At 30.0% G+C, this 13457-nt stretch overlaps 1 protein-coding gene across 2 annotated transcripts in view; it reads left to right on the top strand.

Moving 5' to 3' along the window:
• The first annotated feature begins 4809 nt into the window (after positions 1-4809).
• LOC119600310 (helix-loop-helix protein delilah) overlaps positions 4810-13457 on the top strand; it is a 31562-nt gene continuing 22914 nt past the window's right edge. Inside the window, exon 1 of one of the 2 annotated variants that reach the window (XM_037950469.1) lies at positions 4810-5980. The gene's annotated coding sequence lies outside the window, so the exon portion shown is untranslated. The remainder of the gene's footprint in view (positions 5981-13457) is intronic. The other variant, XM_037950470.1, reaches the window with a different exon arrangement.

The raw sequence follows: 13457 nt of genomic DNA, 5'->3' as shown, positions 1-13457 counted from the left end.
CGGGATAAAATTCGACATAAATGTGTATTTTGTATATATAAATCATTCTACGGATTTTTTCTTCCGGATCGGTCCATAGGTTGTCTTAGCTCACATATAAGGTATACTTCTGAAAACCACTTAATACCACTTAATTCGTAATTAAATGATTACATCCGGATAAAATTCAAAATGAGTATGTTCTGTGTACAGATAAATCATTATATTAAAATGTTATCAAACTGGCCTATTAATATACATTTTTCTCGACCTAATTAAAATTAATTTGACATATGCATAAATGTTAGTACCCTCAATAAGGAAACAAAAATTTTGACAAGTTATCTAAAAATTATATAGTTAAATGGGTTTCAATAAAAAGTAGCTTGCTGGTGGAGGTATTTAAGATTCGGCATAGCCGAATATAGCACTCTAACTTGTTCTTTATTAGATTTGCATGTGTGTTCACACTGAACGTTAGAAGTGTTGAGTAGAAAAAAAAACAAGCAGCATATACAGATTGTAGTTGCGTGATAAAAGAAACTTACAGTCGTATATCTTAAAATATTTATATTTTCATTTGATTTGTGTAGATTTTTTTTTTTTGCTGCTTGGCAAAGGTTAAAGTTATTAAAGTGTCAAAAGCATTCATACTGATTAATTTCATTGTTAAGGTAATATTTCTCTCTTTTCAGCGTTTTTTTTTTTTCTAAATTTTTGCCTTGTGTCTTTGTGCTTATAAGTATGTGCAATATATCCATAGAACGTTATTTAAGCTTAACAAGTTTGCTAAATTTTAACAAGTGAATGACACAATATATTTTATTGTGTGATTTCTTATTTGAAATCTATAGCAAAACCAAGTGCTTAAAGTAATTTGTTTGAAGGTAAAGTGTTCGACATTTGAGTGAATAACTATTTTGCATTAATTGTTATGGAATTTTGGGGGAGGTAGTAGGTGGACTATGTATTAAAATAAATATTAATAGTACAACCCAACTGATTCCTATATTAGTCTAAAAGCCGCTTAATAATAATGTGTTATATAAATACTTTCTAATTCATAAAGCTATAGAAGCTGTATTCGTTTTTCATACGATTTACACTGACTTATTGTTCATATTACTTCCCAGCAAAAAAGCGAATGACTTCCAAAAGAATAACATTTATCACCACTTCAAAAGTAGCAATTAGTGAATTTTTTTTACCTTCTGTGGAAGTGATGTTTAATGACTTCCGAAGAAGCGAAAATAGTTCTATTTTTTCAATGCTGAAGATATTTTTTTTTTTGTTCTTACATTTCTGTGAGATTAGAAATTTTATTTTTGTGCTTCTATTTTAAATAAATAAATGTTAATATTATTTAAGTCAAATTAGTTATATTCCATAATAATACAATTTCACTTCCGAATAACTTCCAAAAAAAGCATCAAAATTACTTCTTAAGAATGACTTCAGAAGTAGTGAATTTGTAATCAAATAAAACGGACATCCCTCCAATGACAAGCCTGTGTTAAAATCATCATTTCTTCAGGTCTTTTTTCAGTACTTCCATGGAGTAAATTCTACTTCTTTTTCGCTTCTTTGGAAGTTCTTTTTTTGCTGTGTTATAAGCGATTGTGTTAAGAATGTATACCTCCAATAACGTTACCATTTTAAAATAATAACTAAAATGCTGTTGTGTAAGTATATTTTACATTTTAATCCATTACTTGGTAATGAACGTTTTTTATTTATCTCGTATTTTTTATAACCATCATCTAAAAAGATGAGAAATATATTGATTTTGCCATTCCGTTTGAGACACATACGTATATTATGGGTCCTTATTATATTCTAAGACTATCGCCGATCTATTAAAAACACGTTAGGGGCTAAACGGAAGGAGCTAAAGGGCTTAAACAAATATTTTTTATTGAAGCTTAGTATTGAAATTAGTCAAGATCGGTCCACCTTGAAAATAATACTTTAAAATAGAAGTAAAGTTATAAAATTTTGTATGAACCAAAATCTATTTATCATAAGAAATTAATCGCCCTTTCAAATCCTAAAAAATTCGGTTTATAATTGATCCAAATCCACACAATAGAACCATATAAATTAAAGTTGTAAAGTTAAACGTTCAAAAACTAAAGAAACAACGAAGTATCGCATACAAATTCCAAATAGTCTTCTAAACAATAACAATAAATGAAGTCTGCAATTACCACCACAGGCACTCACATATTATTGCACTCATCCTAACAAAAACAAACACTCAATTCGATTTATAATTAACCAACAAACACACACTCAATTTAAATTGACTCAAAAGTGTGTTTAAGTTGAAATCACACATCAAATATAAAACAAACACCCACAGCAGCACAGTAGTACAAGTCGTATGTAGTAACCAACCTATCACAACAACTCTAATGAAGGAAAACACACTCGTCACTCACTCAAACAAAAATGCTAAAGAGATGACGACAACTATTGACAATAAACGCGCACTATGTGTGTAAGTACCCGTAAAGTACAATTGAAAAGAATAAGTAAAGTAAGTACTAACTACTCATACTAAATAGACTAAAGTAAAATACTCACTCACACTTACATATGCTCGTCGACGTACTTATGAAAAATCAAACAACAACCACGCTATTGTATTTGCAATGAAGAAATTAAAAAATATAAAATAGACAGACAATAAAACAAAAAAAAAAATAAAAATGTATAAAAACTCGTGTTGGTCGCGCGCAGTTAGTGGGTTTCTCGGTTTCTTGGTCTAGTGGTAATAGCAGCAACAATAACAACAAACACAACGGCAACAATAGCAACCAGCAGCAGCTACAACAACAATTATAGCAATAAAATTTACATGATGACGTTACTCATGCTCAATTGAGGTAGAGGCACGCTTTTTTCTTGTTTTTTTTTTTTTGTTGTTGGTTGGTTTCTTTAGTCTTTTGATTTGTTTGATTATTATTTTGTATTTAATCATTCATTCATTCCATTCATTAAAATAACAGCTCGCTTTAATACTTTTAGTTGAGTGTATTAAATGTGCTGGAAGATTTTTTTTAAATTTTGTTTTTGTTCAATGTACAACGGCAATAATAATAATAAAAAAACAATAACAACAAAAATAAGAAACAACACGAAACATTTAACTGAACACCGGACACAGCTGAGTGGGTTGGGATTGGTATTCACTTAAGTCAAGATCAAAACGCCTTAGCAAAACAACCAACCAACCACTCACTCATTTTACTTAATTCATGATCATTCAACAATAATCTGGCAACATTTAGATCAGTAATGTTGAGTGTTACAATATCACAAACATAATAAAATCGTTGTTAGCTTTTCAAACAGGAAATGAAGAAATTTCAAATTACATACTACTGTTTAATTAATAATTTTTGGATCTAATTATGTTATCGATCATATTAATAAATTAACAAAATTGTGTTATTCATTTGAAACTTGTTTGAATACTTCATTAAAAAGTTTAGAAATTGTAATTTAACGATAACTTTTAATTCCATTGTAGTCTTTGGCATACATATATTGGGAACGGAACTCGCAGAGAGAAACGATCCAGTTTCACTTTTGTAGAGGATCTTAATATGTATTGTCAATGGCCAATTGCGAAAATTGTTTTCGTCTTCTTTCTAAGATTGAGATATAATTTAGGATTAAGTTATCACGAAACCATAACGAGATATTCCTTCTCGGGATTGGCTGAGCTCACGTGTATATGCCAACTGATTTGTACAACATATTCCTAAGTGATTCGGTATTCACAATGTATTTATAGGTAACAACTTTAGTGGTCATGAAGATTATTTATGAATTTATTCTATTCTATTGTTTGTTCCATTTTCTTTTAGTGTTTATAGGTATTATGAGATATTCAGAAATTACACAGAGGGAAAAAGAAATATACACGCCTGGTACCAAATTGACACCAAACTGTTTATAATTTTTCAATACCATCCATTTCAAAGTATATACATAAGTACGACAACACTATGTAATGTTGACAACATTACAAAAATTCGTAGTCGAAATCTAAATTTTATACAGATCCGTTGTCTAAATGTTAACAAACGCTTACTATTGACAAACAATCCGTTGCCAATAGTTAGCTTACCACGTTTGTTAACATTTAGACAACGGATGTGTATAAAATTTAGATTTCTACAACGGATTGTTATCGTACATATATATGTACTTTGACAACGGTTGTTATTGAAAAGTTATAAACTCTTTGGTGTCAATTTGGTACCAGGCGTGTATATTTCCTTTTCCCTCTGTGTATGTAATTAATCAGCTTAAATGATCACACATCTCCTTAAAAACATATATAATTCCAGCAGCAATTTATAATCCGAAAAAATCAGAAGCTACGATCAGTTAATCATTCATCTTGTTTTCTGATATTCCCTTTGTATTTTCTCTTTCTCTCATTAAAACCTATATAATAACCACCAAAATATAATAAAAACGCTAAATTGATCACACTCTCAAGAGCACGTATATAAATTTTAAATGCGATGAAACTATAGAAACGTATTTTGTTAGCAACATCCAACATCCATCCATCCACCGATCGATTGTACGTATTGTGTTGTTCAACGAAGTAACAACAATATTTATGTGCGCCTCTGCATTGCGCACCAACACTCAGAGCAGAGTAGCTCAACACTCACACCGATCGCATCGCATATAGTTGTACAACTAACGATATAAAGAGCACACTGTATAGAAAATTGAGGCTATGATCGTTTTGGATACATTTACGTTGGTTTGTACGTTTATTGGCTTCGGCTAAAAGTGGTTTGTTATTGTTGTTTGTTTGATATCAAAGTGCTCGATACAATCAGTTTTAATACATTTGGATTCAGTGCAAATTTGACAAACCTCGCTAACGGACGTGCTTTACGATACTTGGTCTCCACTAAATAAAACACATGCATGCCGGGAATTGAAAATTGTATAAAAAAATATATATTGAACGCATGCCGCCGTTTTGTTTTTGTTGTCATTGAGTAGTAGCAAAAAATAAATAAAAAAGACGACAATAAATAAGATTCTTTGCTTCAATCTCCGTGTATAAGCAGAAATATACACACATTTAGTAGCCACCAAAAACTAAAAGGAATGAGCAGCAGCATCAGTAGAATCGTTCGAATCATTTGTATGTGAGACGCGTAAGGTTGTTATTTTTAGATGCGATCGCTCGTCAACAAAAAAAAATCTTAAATCTTAGAGAAGATGAAAATATCAACAACAAAAACTACAAAAATAACAATTGAAATATAAATGTGATAAAACAGCAACAATAAAAAGCATTTTTGTTTTTGGAAATAAAAACAAAAGAATTATGTATGTGAATATTTGAAACTAAAGAATACAATCACGACGATGATGATGATGATTCGATGATGTTGAGTATGATGCGGAAAAAGTAATGCACTCAATTTTATGTAGTTAAAGAAAACAACAAAAAATTAATAATAAACCTTGTATAGTTGAGATTTTGATATATTTTATCTCTCAGTAAAAACCAACAAAATTTCAAAAAAAAAAAAATCAGTTTAATGTGTCATCTTAAAAGTGAAACAAAAAATTTATAAAATTCTTAAATAAGACAAATTTCAGAAAAACAAAAAGAATTGCTAATATTAAAAAAATAATTTAAAACAAAAAAAGTATCACCTTAAAGCAAACAAAAAAAGTTATTACAATTTAGCAGCAAAGTGAAATAAATAAAAAATATTGTATTTGGTGCCAAAGATAAATGCGACAAATTACCTGTAAAGTGTGAAATGTTTACAAGTTTTGGTTTAAATTATCCAGATTGTTTATCTAATTCAACGTAAAATCTAAGCCAATTTAGGTTTTTCCTTTAACAAAAATTTATTTAGTAAAAAATTACTTGATAACAACCACGTTTTTCACAAATCTTATTGGAAGGATATACATCACGTTTTCCGGTTCATGAAAACTTAAGGTAAATATTGTAAAATAACATAAGCAACAACAACTGAAATTGAAAAATTGTTTATGCATGTACATTAAATATATAACTTAGGATTACACTGGAAAAATAAACACAAGTTTTAAAATGAGGTCGACAAGGAAGTTTAGGAAACCAATTGGGAATTCCAAAACAGTTATGTTAACATTTTTAGTAAGCAACGGTTTTTGGAAGATCTGTTATGGAGATTTAAATCGAGCTCTATAGAATTTGAGAGAGTGATTTATAGATTTATTAAAAATTAACAGAAATAAGAGGACTTATATGGAGGGTTGGGTGAATTATGGAACGATTCTAATGAAAGTTGGTTTATATTATACTGAAGGGGACTTAATAAAGAAGACCTTATATGGGGTCTGTGGCCTCCGTTACGTAGTGGTTAGTGTTCTAGTCTGATAGACCGGAGGTGGTGGGTTCGATAGGATGTCGAAGTGCTTTACGTGTAGCCCTATCTCACGGTGGTACTTTTTCAACCACTGGGTCAGTAAAAAGTAAACAACTCACCACTGCCCTTTTGTGTATCTTACACGCAGGTCGCAATTTTTGTACATGGATAAAGCAGGTTCATGTACAAGCACTTTGCTCGAGTACTTGACAATTGCTGCCCCGTTGCTTAACTTCCGAGATGTAAAACATCATTTCCGTTTACAACCACGCAGATGGGATGGACTCTGTTGATTCGGCAACAGCACCTAGAGACGTAACCGGTAGACCGATGTACGAATCCATCAAATAACCCGAGACTTTGTTCTTACTCACAGAGACACACTGTGGTAATTCTGATATGAACAGAGTTTACTCTGAACATATCTGGACAAGGAAGAAAATTTAATGGTATCATTTGTATATGATACCTTTCATCCATCATCAGACAACCCAGCACACTTCTCATTTATCCGACACATTCATACGACACATTTATTCTAGGTAAACGGGTGGGTGAGGCCCGCATACCCTACATTCATCCTGTACCATATACAATTAATACCAACTCATTTCCAATGCTTAGTCCCACAGTAACTCCTCTGTGGGGTATCTGTTGTTTCGGCAACAGCACCGAACTTATCCCGAAATATTGACTTTACCTTACATCAGCCTTTAAACCGCAACTCACTCTTTCCGCGAATTTGGGTTTAAGCCACAGCCACTACGTGGATCCCGAAGGAACCTCAACCAACTGACCGGACAGGACATAGTCCTGCGCGCAACTGACCACCCGTAGTATCAGATTATGTGGTTCTCTGGTTAGACCTCTTTCCAATTTATGCAAGGACTAAGCCAGGCAGTAAATTGTAAACACCAATTTATAGTCCCGGCCGACTAGAGGTATTGGTAGCACCTATCTACCCCCGGATTGCAATATACCAAGATAAGATCTGACATCAAGGATAATATTCCCGGGGGGAATGATAATATCTGGATTTATAAAACTAACAATGAAAAATATTTGTGAATATTTGAGAATATTGAGTCATCTAGGTCCTTTTTGGACCCTATCGTATTTTCAAAAGTTGGACGGACCATTTTACGTAATTTTCCATTGACATTGACTAAGTTAATCATTATTACTGCCCGTACATAAGTAATGTTGAGACTTTTTATTATTATCAGAGCAAATTTTTTTCTTTGGTTTCTTATTTAGCAGTTTTGGTGTGTTATATTTTTGCAATAACCACAAATAAAAACTTATTTATAAATAAAATTTTTAGTTCAACATGAAATAAATAAATTAAAACCAGACTTCTTGAAGCATATAATTTGCTATACCAGGTTGTTTTAAGAACCAAATTTAAAAAAGCTATAAAAAAATCCAAAAAGCGAAAAATTAAAAGAATTTAGAATATGTTTGTACTGAAAAAGAACTTAAGAAGCTATAATTTTAACACAGACTTGTCGTATTAGGAATGATTTTAGCAATTCGGAAGTCATTCATTACATTCAGATCATGCAGATGATGTAATTTCTATATTCTTTTTGGAAACTATTTGGAAATAGTGAAATAGCTTGATATTAGCATTTTCATAAAGAAAACATTAGCAAAACTAAATATTATTTATTGTTTTCAAATTTTATCGCTCACTTACTTACAGCAATAAATTCAGGTAACTTTCATTTTATAATTCAACCACTTTATTTTAACCGATTTTCTAACATAGTTCAATTGACATTACTAACTATAAGAATCCAAAACATATTTCAATAACAATAAAAAGTTCATACCCTTATAATTACTATAAAGGGTGTTCATATGTATATTCCTAAAGAATGATATTTAAAATTTTTCCTATTAATCAAATTATTTTCTTCAGTGTTCTTCAGTTTAATAAAAAAAAATAAAATATACATATAGGGTTGATTTAATAGTGTTGTTGTTTTTCTGGCTTTAAATTTTCCCATCTCATTAAGGTGGCAAATAATAACAAAACTCACACAAACACACAAGAATATTTATTCCAATAATAATTTCCAAAAATGTTTAATAAACGCCAAAAAATTTTATTATGTTTGTGTATATGCCCCCATCTAACTTTTTTTTTAAAAAGAATAAGGAAAAACAACAACAATGAACCAGCGACAAAACATTATGGAATTGAGAAAAAACAACAACAACAATATTATTTAATACAAAAATACCATAAAAATAAAAAATTTATTTAAATTGAAAAAAAACTTTTATGTGCGACGAGTATAAAACTAAATTTAGAGAAACTAGTGCCAAGACCAAGGCGCAGATGAAACAACAACCAACATTACATTACTGGAAGAGGTAGTTGACGACGGGCAAAGAAAATGAAATGAGAAAAATAAACAATTTTCTTTGGTTCTTGTGTAAGTTTTCGTTTGGTAGTGTTTTTTTCTACAAAATCTCATAGAAAACTCAAAGTAAAAAAAAAATGAATTCCTTTCTTAACAGACATTACTACACGTACGTATAAATGTGTATTTAGCTTAATGAAATAAAGAATAACAAACAGCTTCTGCTTCATTCTTCATCTAGAAATACATTTATGCATCATTATTGGAGTTCTGTGTTATCGTTGGGATTTCTTTTCCACTCACAAGTGTATAAAGAAATTTTCCTCATTTTCTTGCACTTGAAATGAATACTTGACTAAAGAGTGTGTGAGTGTATGAGCTTTATTATGCATCTTTAAGGATAAATCTACACACTTATTTATGCATACACCCAGCAAAAACTTATATTGAAAAGTAAGCGGTTAAAATGCTAAAATTTACTTGCAACATTTTTTAAGTCGTTGTTTTAACAAGAAGAAGACATTCGAGGCAAGTACTTACCACGCTAGTTAGTTAGTAAGTTAGTTAGTTAGTTGTCTTGCACTTGAAATGAATACTTGACTAAAGAGTGTGTGAGTGTATGAGCTTTATTATGCATCTTTAAGGATAAATCTACACACTTATTTATGCATACACCCAGCAAAAACTTATATTGAAAAGTAAGCGGTTAAAATGCTAAAATTTACTTGCAACATTTTTTAAGTCGTTGTTTTAACAAGAAGAAGACATTCGAGGCAAGTACTTACCACGCTAGTTAGTTAGTTAGTTAGTTAGTTAGTTAGTTAGTTAGTTAGTTAGTTAGTTAGTTAGTTAGTTAGTTAGTTAGTTAGTTAGTTAGTTAGTTAGTTAGTTAGTTAGTTAGTTAGTTAGTTAGTTAGTTAGTTAGTTAGTTAGTTAGTTAGTTAGTTAGTTAGTTAGTTAGTTAGTTAGTTAGTTAGTTAGTAGTTAGTTAGTTAGTTAGTTAGTTAGTTAGTTAGTTAGTTAGTTAGTTAGTTAGTTAGTTAGTTAGTTAGTTAGTTAGTTAGTTAGTTAGTTAGTTAGTTAGTTAGTTAGTTAGTTAGTTAGTTAGTTAGTTAGTTAGTTAGTTAGTTAGTTAGTTAGTTAGTTAGTTAGTTAGTTAGTTAGTTAGTTAGTTAGTTAGTTAGTTAGTTAGTTAGTTAGTTAGTTAGTTAGTTAGTTAGTTAGTTAGTTAGTTAGTTAGTTAGTTAGTTAGTTAGTTAGGTTAGTTAGTTAGTTAGTTAGTTAGTTAGTTAGTTAGTTAGTTAGTTAGTTAGTTAGTTAGTTAGTTAGTTAGTTAGTTAGTTAGTTAGTTAGTTAGTTAGTAGTTAGTTAGTTAGTTAGTTAGTTAGTTAGTTAGTTAGTTAGTTAGTTAGTTAGTTAGTTAGTTAGTTAGTTAGTTAGTTAGTTAGTTAGTTAGTTAGTTAGTTAGTTAGTAGTTAGTTAGTTAGTTAGTTAGTTAGTTAGTTAGTTAGTTAGTTAGTTAGTTAGTTAGTTAGTTAGTTAGTTAGTTAGTTAGTTAGTTAGTTAGTTAGTTAGTTAGTTAGTTAGTTAGTTAGTTAGTTAGTTAGTTAGTTAGTTAGTTAGTTAGTTAGTTAGTTAGTTAGTTAGTTAGTTAGTTAGTTAGTTAGTTAGTTAGTTAGTTAGTTAGTTAGTTAGTTAGTTAGTTAGTTAGTTAGTTAGTTAGTTAGTTAGTTAGTTAGTTAGTTAGTTAGTTAGTTAGTTAGTTAGTTAGTTAGTAGTTAGTTAGTTAGTTAGTTAGTTAGTTAGTTAGTTAGTTAGTTAGTTAGTTAGTAGTTAGTTAGTTAGTTAGTTTGGAAGGAGAATGTATCTTAGATAAAATCCGAAGAAATACACTTACCACTAACCTACCGGAGGCCACAATAGAAAGTTAAGTTAGTAGTTTTGTTTCTAAGAAAAACTAGTCTACGAGAATACGTCCACTATTAGATTTCACAAAAAGAAATTTTTCGTTTGTGTTAAAAAGAAACCTCGAAAACAATAGGCCAAGGCTAAGAAAGGAAGTACTTACATAATATATTATTTGTAAGTCATTACTAGACCCCCTCTTATATGTAATGAAGACGGTAAGTAGTAGCCATTGAAAAGTACGTTGTTGAGTAAGTACAAATCATTACCATATTTTTGCTGGGTACGAATGCATTTATGTAAACTTGTATGAGTGTTTATTGTTTTAAAAACGCATGCATTTTCCTTATGATTAAAAATGCAAAGTGTTACGCACACAATAAATACACAGGACAATAAGAAAGTTATATAAATTTCAATAATATTCAAATGAAAATTTAACTCTTAATAAAAGTAAATTGAGTAGAAAGTTAAACAATTACAATTTGCATTTCATTTTTGTAAATTTTGCAATAAGAAAACTTAAACAATTCAAATTGATCATTTTTCTGACAAAGAGTATGGATTAATTTTAAAAGACATTTCTTATATAGGATTGAAATTGGCTTCGCATTTTCACTCTAAAATAAATCAGGGTCTGACTGAGCATAGTAAAAACTGAATCAATCAGGAATTTCTCTTACAACTCTAAGAATCCTATGCTATATTTCTATCGTTTATTAAATTAATCTGTTTATCATTTAAGATTCCTTAAAGTTTCTAACTATCATAAACACTTATTATTAAAATATTCTGCACACTTTAAACACCCTCCCTTTAAACGTTTAATTTTATACACCATTTATATATCACACTCTCTAACTGTCTTTGTTTAAAAATATTTAAAAAAAAAAAACTTTTTCCCCACATTATTTATTTATTTAAATTTTCAAAGTTTTTGAAAATTTTATCTTAAAACAAATGCATATTTAATTTACCCCTACACCACATGATGGCTGTTTGGTGTTTTAGAAATATTCCACTTCAATTTGAAAACTTTATTTTATTTCTAAATATTATTTGCATTGAGTATCTGCATTTTCATAAACTACTAAAAAAAACTACCAAATTTATAAACTCTATACCAAAATATTATTTAAGACAAACTAAAGATGAAAGAATGTTTGAACGTGTTAAGAATCGTTTTTTTTTTTTTTGCATATCGTATATGCGGTATATGAATGCAAATCTATGAATGGCAAAGAAAGAAGAGAATGGGTTTTGTTTTGTATAGAGTAAGAGTATTAGTAAATTGCACAATAGAACCATGCATATGTGTAGATTAAGCTAAGTAAATAGAATTTTGAGTACTTGTTGCTAATACGAGTATGTTTTGTGTATAACCAACAGCCAAACTTAATCCACATAGACTCAATTACCAGCATGTGAACTTGTAAATGAAACATTATTATTATATGTAGTATATGGCAAGGAAGACAGACATACAAACAGACAGACTTATAGACCAACATTTAGCAGAGAGTTAGTTAACCAGTAAAGCCGTAGCCTTCAGTGCCTCCTCCGCTTATGCCGTTTTTTTTTTTTAATTTCCGTTATTGTTAGTATGTTTATGAATTAACTTTTTGTGTTATTTTGGCTTTTGTTGTTTTTTTTTTGTTGTTTGTGTTAAAAGTGGCTACAAAATTTGCACTTGCTCTAGCTCAAGCAAATTGCATGTGATTAAAACCAAGAAATACGCCACGCCGACAAAATTTTGCCAAAATGAAAATAAAAACAACATCAACATACCTACAACAATTTGCCAGTACCATAGAGTAATACTAAATAGATTGCGTATAAAGATCCATAGTATAAGGATGATACCAAGAATCTTTTAATTTACTAAATATGTAGTCATATCACTTATAATAGAATACAAAGCCCTCAGCTATATTAGCCAGTAATATTTTTTTTTTTTTTTAATTTGTTACAATAATCTATTTAAGGGGACAGCCTAAAATATTTGCTCTCATATGCATGCACTTGCATATAAAATATTTATATTTTAAACGCAATAGACAACATTTTATATAGACGTTCATACATACATACATACATATATATTTTTATAATTGTAGGAAGAAGTGTAGCATGTATATTAGCAAACATCCGTACAATTTGCATATATGAACAAAATAAAGACAAAATTCACTTGAAAAGAAAAAAACACATACATACACCTCAAAAATATTGACACCCACCCCGGGAATACAATACCAAACGAAACAACTGAAACCCTCCAACAAAACATAGAAACGGACGGGTAGACAAACTTAGTCTCATTAGTTATAGAACATTGATGTGTTTTTGATACCACGATACGAGAGGTGTTTTTTTTAGCATTTTCAACTTTTATTTCCACCAACCATTATTATCCCAGATATCGTGGAGCACACACTCCACACGAGCAAACAAACAAGAAAGTAAACAAGCTAGGAAGTCACTTAGGAAACTTAAAAGGAAGGAAATTGTGTATTTTTTCATTTAACTTCTTCTTCGTTTTATTTCTTGTTGTTATTTTTTGCTTCTTCCCAGGCACAGGAAGTATTTTGGATTTTATCGTTCATTGTTTCATTTTTCGATAGAAATTGCGAAGAAATTTACACGAAACTTAATTTTGGTTGACGTTGACATGAATGTTAAAAACAAAAACAAACAAAATATTTAATAACAAGCCACAATAACGACTACATGCAAACATTGTACAATGGTGTCGGTAACTGTTGGTTTGTGTGAGAGTAAAGGCTGG

Source organism: Lucilia sericata, unplaced genomic scaffold (assembly GCF_015586225.1).
Source record: "Lucilia sericata isolate MDLA Ls3-8-SP2 unplaced genomic scaffold, ASM1558622v1 Contig000110F_arrow, whole genome shotgun sequence".
Classification (NCBI taxonomy): domain Eukaryota; kingdom Metazoa; phylum Arthropoda; class Insecta; order Diptera; family Calliphoridae; genus Lucilia; species Lucilia sericata.
The sequence above is the reverse complement of the archived record's forward strand: the minus strand, read 5'-3'. Positions and strand labels throughout refer to the sequence as shown.